This window comes from Larus michahellis, chromosome 5, assembly GCF_964199755.1.
Source record: "Larus michahellis chromosome 5, bLarMic1.1, whole genome shotgun sequence".
NCBI classification, from domain to species: domain Eukaryota; kingdom Metazoa; phylum Chordata; class Aves; order Charadriiformes; family Laridae; genus Larus; species Larus michahellis.
Window position 1 is genome coordinate 74,797,824 of NC_133900.1, and position 8,083 is coordinate 74,805,906.

An 8,083-nucleotide genomic window follows, 5' to 3' on the forward strand; every position below is an offset into this window, starting at 1 on the left:
CTCAATTCATGTATCATTTAGGCAACACAAAGCATTTAAGAAAGAAAGGATATTAAAAGTGAGTTTTATATAGTTTCCATGGTGATCGTACTAAAAGCAATAACAATAAGCTTAAATATGTTTTCATTTACAATATCTTTAAAGGAACTTGTTTGGTTCAGACACACTGTGTTTACTCTATAATTTGTCCCAAATCACCAATTATTATAACGTGTAGCTAAATTGACATGGCAGTATTGTTCAAACACTTCAACAGAGCACCAAAATAGTTCAAAGCTTGTTTCTCAATATTTTTATCACAGCTGATGTGCACTTTAGAATGGGAAAAGGTTCCAAAAAGGCAGTAACATTATGATTTAAATTCGATGCCACGGTTTTGCATTAGGCCGTCTTCCAGAGTACATTTTGCTCTCGCTGTTTCATTACAGAATTCAGGAGCTTATCAAGACACAGCTAAACTTTGTACAAACAAAGACGATGCATTGGCACCTTCTCAGGAACCCCACAGCAGATCAGAATTGTGAGTATTCGCATAATGGTAAGGGCTGGAGGGACTAATCGATATACAGGATTGTACTGCTAGCTCTTCGGCCTTCTTTTGAAAATAGTGCAGAAATTGCTTCATCTTTTGAGTCCCCCTGCAACAAACAGCATTAAGGAACCGTGTGGTAGCGTGACGAGTATAAAGTAAGGCACAAAGATTTGGGGGGGGTTGGGTCATATGAGATTTGTGGGTTGAACTTCACAACCTTCAGACATATTCAACTATTTCGGTGACTTCTAGCAGGATGGAAGCCCCTTGAAAGGCCTCTCAGAGCGAGGTAATAGAGCCAGTACTTGTGCCTGCCCGGTATAACCAGCACAGATTTATATTCAAAGCTATGCTTTCATTTAAGCGTAGTGATGTTTTGCTCTAGTGCTTGCTTTCTGAATTTGGACGAACACGGTGCTGAAAGTTCTACTTTGCAGTAAAATTGTCCTTCTCTCACCTTCTGGTGACCAAAGTTAACACTGTATCTCTGAGAGGATCTGCTGTCTCCACTGAGCTGGGAAGCAGTGGGTGTGAGTGATTTAGATAAGAGAGGTAGTTTCTGAATTGCTCTCTGGCAGGCCTATTCCCCTCCATGGCAGGGGGGAGCGTGGCCTGAGGAAGTGTATCTTTCTGAGCTCCCTCTTTGCTAAAGGGATAGAAATAAGCTCGCCCAGAAGACAGCCAGGAGCACCTAAAGCTTGGTTTCTGTGCGGGATGGCCCTGCGGAGGAGCTCATCTGACTCCTCCCGCTACGAGAGGTGCTGTGGAGATCAGCCATACCATGCTGAAACAACATTTGTCACTAAAACCCTTCCATCCACACATGCTTCAAACCAGAGCCAGAGCTGCATCTCTGGGCTTAGCTGAAGAGGGGAACAAGGTACCTCTGAAAAGCAATTTGGGGTGAGCGTTGAACAACCTAGTCTTGGCCTCTCAACTGGGGAATGAGGTGGGTTAAGGCTTTCTGAAGTTTTGCCTGTCACTAACTAGTATAAAGTCATAGCATGCGCATAAAATTCTTGTATACTTTTTAAAAGTCAGACACGACTAAATTACAGTGTTCTGCTGTGAATTATAAATGTTGCAGCCACCGTTAGCTTCCAAGACATGGATCAAGCCGAATGACATCTGGACTCTGAGGTAACTTTAGATGAAAATGCTGCTTCTGTACTTGACCCAGTCTTCTTGGAAGCTGCTCCTCCATAAATGTTTAATAATGCACAGTAACTGCAGATACCCGCCAGCTGGGATACGGATGCTTTTGTTCATGTGCAACTACTTACTTTGAAAGGTTGAGACAACGCTAGGAAGGCCACGGTGCTTGAACTGAGAAATATTCATGGATGTTTCTCTTTGACTCCCGCTCCCACACTTGACTTTTGGCTGTCTTTCCTCAAGTCTGCGTGAAAATCTGCGCTTTCCAACAGAGCTGAGTACAACTGCGTACGGTCATGTGCAAATGCTCAAGGACGGTGGTTCAGGAAAATGTCTGCATATGTTCTGAGACAGCATGAAGGGGAAGCAGAAGCAACATTGATTTAGCAGTTGCTACCGCAGTCCCAGCCTCCTTGCCAGAAGGAAGCTTTGGTTTAGGGGAGCTCTGAGGTAGGAGTTCAATTCTTCTGTTCCAAAGCTGTCTCTTGCTCAAAGCACATTTACTGAGGGTTTTCCAGAGAGGGACGTGGCTTTGCTTTTACATGGGATGTTGGATTTTGGCTGTTGTGTTTCAACTGACTATGGTGGGATTTTGTATGCAGAAACTTACTACAGCTCATACGGGAGGACTGCAACCTACTCGAGAGAGTGAGCTGCTGTTACTGGGTGAAGTTCTCTATTCCCACCCTGTAGAGGTCAAACAGCTAAATCAGATGATTTTTGCCAGAATTTCTTTTCTTGATTTTTTTTTAGCTTGGAAAAAAGAAGCAACAATCACACAGTGATTTCAAGCCCTTTTTAGTTCTTTGTAGCTTCTCGGCCTCGGCCACAGTCTCTGTGGCTCAGGTTTTCCAGGCAGTACATCGTTCCTGTAGACAAAGTCCCCCACTCTTTTCAACTCTAGGTTTGTCTCTTGCCACCTTTGCTGTACAGAAGGCAGCTCTTCCTCATTTCCCCTAGTTGATGGTGACCCCATCTCTGCCTCGTACAGGGACAAAGTAAGAATTCCTAAGCTTAGTACAATTGCTGGAGGGAGCTGTTGAGGAAACAAGAAGACAGGATTTTGACTCTCTCAGAAGCACGTGATGTTTCACTATATCAGGGCAAATGGCCTCAGTTTGGGACAGATTTGACCCAGAACAACACTTACCTGCAACTCTAGCTGCTTCACCGTTCAGCAAAGCACAAAGATCATGAAGAAAACTGTCTACTCAATGTCAGAGGGTTGCGGTGACCCAAATGAGAGCCTGTACCACTAATAATTGGTTTAAGTGAGGAGGCTCTGAGTAGTTGCAAACAGCCTTTTTTTCTTTTATAGGGGGAGAAAAAAGGAAACTTGTAATACTTCAAGTGCTGGGGTGTGTGTGGTCTTTTCCTCACGCAAGCTTACCTGAAAAGTAATTTCTGTGTTCATAAGCAGTCTGCAGTTATTTTAACTTCTTTTTCTTGGCTGCCATTCTAATATACCTTCTGCCCAGGTATCAAAGTGTGCCGCACATATGTAACTACTCAAACAGCAAACGTGGGTTATCTCAGACCACATAGCCAGCAGCGCACATGCTGTTTTGCACTCCCATCTCTAATATAGACAGCCTTTGCCTGACATAATACACCTTTGCTGTAGAAAAAAAAAAAGACATACCTTTAATAACCGACAGTGATTTGCAATTAACTGTAAAGTGCAAATAACTGTCCCAATTAAAACACAGGAAAAAAGGGCTTTTAGATTTTTACATAGCATTATATGTACCCTGAAAGTCCTTGAATTACATATTCCTTGGAAATTACTTGCTGTCTAATTACAAGCAGCGGAACATCTTGTAATGATATACCTTTGTTTTCTGACCATTTCCATAACTACATGGTGATAGGGTCTTCTGCTTTGGTTTGCTCTGACAGATTCAAATAAAGCAAACGTGGGTGCCTCTGAGCTTTATTTTTCTCTACTTCAATTTAATGCAGATTTTTATTACTGGATAGCACCACGGCGTTGTGCTTTGTGTGTGAATGCTAAAAGTGAACATTTAGTAAACGAAAGTAACAAGCCAAAAGTTAAAAGTGCAGTTTTGTTGTTTTCACCATCTTTTAAAAATACATTAATTTTTACACTAAAAAGTACCATCACTCTTCCTTTCTATTTTACTTCTCTTTGTACCAGGGGGAGAGGGAAGATTAGACTCTAGATTAGACTTAGGAAATTTCTGAGTCTGCCAAGAAGCCGTTGCTACGATTCTCAAATGACACAGGACGAACCCCCGGCCTGATGCATTGCCAGCGACCTCGGTGAGGCTGCGAGTGCCCCCACCACTGGGCAGATGGGATATGGGCTGTGTAGATACTTGGTTTAACCTGCCATATGCAAGGAAAGAGCCTGTGACCATCCAGAAGCTTGTTGAGTACCAGAGGCGTGAACCATTGCCAGTCCAGTTCCTCTTGCAAAGATCTTGCGAGATTAATATCTCGCTGGTACACACTGGTACAGAAGGGGAAGAAATGGGCTCTTGCAAAAGTTCCTCTTGCAAAGTTCTTGCAAGATTAATAAGCAAACATGCTGGTACAGAAGGGGAAGAAATGGGCTCTTGGAGCCCGAGGCTGCCTGCCGTTTTATTTGGCCACTTTCCTTGGTTTTCCTTCCAGGCAGCCAGTACAGAAGAGGCAATACTGCCATACGCAGAAAACAAGTTTACCTTTCATAAGGTAGCCTGGTTCAATAAGACCATATCAGTTTAGACCAGCAGAGAATTTTACATATTTCTTCTCACTGAGGTTGTTATCAGCCCTCCAGAGCACTGCGTTATTACTTTTTTTCAATATAGAGCACAGATTGCTTTTGAAATGCTGCTGCAGTTTGTCAAGCAATGAAGTTGGTTCTCATTTATGAAAAGACTTCTTTCTATAACCAGAATCGTGCAGAGGAAGCTTTCAGAAAGCAATAACTGGAGTTCAGTGCCTTTAATGTGCCTGTAATTTTTTAAGATGAGTATACATTACTGTCAGCAACTTTTATAGCCAAGCCATCAGACAAAATATTGCATGTAAACACACTAAAGCCTTTAAGGAGAGGGTAATAAATGTAAACTATGATGGTTGTAGGCTTTTTGATGGTCTATTTTTAAGAAAAATCCCCTTTGTGACAACTGTATCCCTACTGATAGTCTCAACCAGGCAGACTGGTTTTGTCTATTAGTCAGCAATACATGTACTAAAAATATTGATTCCTTTGATAACAAAGCAAAAATCAATGAAGCTGAAGTCAGGGATAGTTTGATTTCTATTAGAGTCTCAGTATCATGCGAGGTGAGTTTTCCTCCACTGATTAGCACATCTGAGTCTGAAATATTGGTGATTTTTGTGAGGGGAAGATTTATCATTTTAATAATCATGCTAGGTATTTAGTCTTCCCATGTCTCCAGGCTAATTTCAGAGAAAACAACGGTGAGATAGGAGACATGTGGCTGCCTAATGCTGCAGGCAGATGTGATTAGTTTTATACTAATTTTTCAAGTGGTACATCGTGGTATTAAACTTGTTAAACACGCTTGAGGACAGGACACAGGGCAAAAAGGCTTGTGAAACCACTCACACACTTTAAAGTGGCATTGTCAAAATTCCAGCTCCAGCCATTGAACTCCCTGAAAACAATAAAATATTATTGGAAAATTATCTTCACAATTCTACAGGCCTTCAGATAATGAAAAGTACCATCTTCCTACTGTAGTAGCAGCTTATATCACTGGAGGACACGTCCCCTGCGTTGTGAACCAAACCACCAGACTTCTCAAGCAGCTCAAGCAGCTTGCTGGTTAGAGGTGGAATCTGAAGTCATGGGCACAGCATGATGAGTACCTGTTAAATTCAAGCTCTGTCGTGTGTGCTCACTGACCGGAAAACCCGAAATCACTTAACGTTTCTTATCTGGGTTCTTTCTCTTCTTTCTGAGCAGTAATGCCACCGACTAATCATTCCTGAAGAGAGATCCCTCGAGAGAAGGCTGCCATCTGTGTCCCACACCGGCTGCTGTATTAGGAGTCTGCTGTTATATGCACTCGGTGTCTGATCAGATTTCATGTGCCTCGAAAGCCAGACAGCCTGCAATGGGATACTCTTAGGCAGTTAAATCACATTAAATATTTAAACATAGAATTTGACATCATCCATTAGGTCTATTAAAGAATCTCACTTCTCACTGCCAGAACTAACCACACAGCTTACATGACTTTTAAAATGACTAACTCTTTATGCTTCTTATGCCCTCCGTGAACAAGTTTCCATGGTGGTTTCCAATGTTTCCACAATACTGCCGGTAGTTTCTGTGAAAGTTTCTAATCCTGTTTCCACTGAAGACAATGGCATTTAATTGGTTTTGTACTGTATGGGAGAAGGGAAATAGTAATATATGGTAGAGAAATTAACGAGCAAAACTGGATGAAGGAAATCAAAACTTTTCTTAATTTGTCAGTAAAATTCGAGTTCATCAACCAAAATTTTTTATAGCAAGACCTCTTTGGTCTTATACCAAATCACTGAGAACCCCAAAAGAGAGACAAGCCTTGCCTTGCCGGTTCTTGCAATGAACTCTATCAGAAAGAAATTAAATAGCTTCCCTGTGGCCTGATTGACCCTTTGACACAGATTACAGTGTCAAAGCCGAGGATTACAGCCAGGTTTTGTGACTGTCAATGCTGTCTTTTTGTTGGTAAGGATGTCTTCTGTCTTTGGAAAATGCCACAGCGCTCTTGCTCAAAGGACTCATCATGACTCCAGTTCTGCTCCATCTGAAATCAGTTAATATTAAAGCCCGTACTCCACACATAAAATAATGATACGATATTGAAACTGTATTTTACTTTCCTAGAAAGATTGGCAGCACTCTAATAATAATGAAAGCCCTCTGCATTGTGGATTTCTTTTCCCCTTAAAATATTTAGGTTTTATCTCTAGATAAATGTCTTTGCTGCTTCTTGGATCACCAATTCTTTCTGTGGCTTTCATCAGAAAGAAAACTTTGTTCCTGTTTTGTCTGATTTCATAATCTTGTAGCCATCCTTATTGATTCGGGAAAAAGGATTGCTTTATGCTCACCCCATTTCTGGTTTTGAAGGCTGTTTTCTTCTACGTTTTTGCAAGGCTCTGGAAAAGAAACTTTTGTAGTGTTTACCTACACAGTGTTCTTAAATTTAGTATTTCCTCTATCTTAATCTCCTGAGAAATTATTCCACTTAAGAAATTATTCAACTTTCTTTATTTTGTTACTATTTAGGCCATTTTCAATGTGTGATTTCAATGGGAGATTTCAAGAAAGCAGAGCAAAATACCACAATATTATAATTTTTTTGCTGGATCTGCAGTAGATGGCTGATGTGACATTGTGATAACTTTGAAGCAACATTGAAGCTGAAGTTAAAAAATGCTGCTTTCAGGGGATGTTGACATAGAACATTTGTATACAAAATGATGCTATGTCAGAAAGTGGGGTGTTATACAGTGACAACAAAAAAAGATGAGAAATTATATTTAGGAAAACAGAAACAATAATTTTGGGGTTTTTTTAAGGTGAGAAAAATTGGTATGTTTTGGTTTTTCTAAAAAAGCATTTGTCTGAAGAAACGTAGTTTTATGATTTATTTCAAAGAGGTGGGCAGTATCGCTCATATATTAATCACTGTCATAGTTCTAACTTCATGGTGACTTCTAACCTAAAGGTAACTGCAGCTGGCAATGTAACTTCTAAGAGCAAGTGTAGGAGGAGAGAGGTGTGACAGGAGGGTATGAAAGTAATGGCAATGGGTATTGTCTTTGGTCCAGTAAAAACAACCTACTGCTTCAGCTACATGGTCTAACTGTAGGAACCTCTTTGGGATGAGCTCTGAGGTGGCTTTGCCAGCATATCTGGGAGGAAGCAGAGTGTATCTACTGCTTAGCGTACTCCCCAAGGGACACTTACCTTCTCTGGGGTGGACCTTGCTAACTTCACTTCAGTTTTTCTTGAAAGGGTTGTAGCACCTGTCCTCAGAGAGCTTTGATGCTGGACGTGTGTGGCTGAGTAGCCTTAGAGTAAAAAAACCTCCAGCTGCTCACAGGACACAACAGGGGTGGTGGCTGCCAGCTCCTGTGAGCAACCTGGAATTCAGTGTGCTCTTGGGATAGCTCTAGAAGGCACCATGGGTCCCATTGGTCTGAGAGTCTTCATGGTACACTGTCCTCCCTGCTCTATAGAGTAACTGCTGTGAGAGCAGGAGTCCTTCTGCACAAATTAGTCTGGGGGGTTGTCTCCATGTCTATGCTTCCAGTTGAAATCAACTCAAGTCTTTGCCTCATCGTTTGGTAAAAAGCTTTTTTATTTTTTTTCTCCAGTGTATTAACCGGAGACTTGACTGATTTTTCCTCCCAAAGGGA

At 41.4% G+C, this 8,083-nt stretch overlaps 1 long non-coding RNA gene across 1 annotated transcript in view; it reads left to right on the forward strand.

Moving 5' to 3' along the window:
• The window catches only part of LOC141743563 (uncharacterized), a 39,114-nt gene extending 35,380 nt beyond the window's left edge, over positions 1-3,734 (forward strand). Inside the window, exons 4-5 of the long non-coding RNA XR_012587108.1 lie at positions 429-520; positions 1,620-3,734. This is a non-coding gene — a long non-coding RNA (uncharacterized LOC141743563). The remainder of the gene's footprint in view (positions 1-428; positions 521-1,619) is intronic.
• The last annotated feature ends 4,349 nt before the right edge of the window (positions 3,735-8,083 follow it).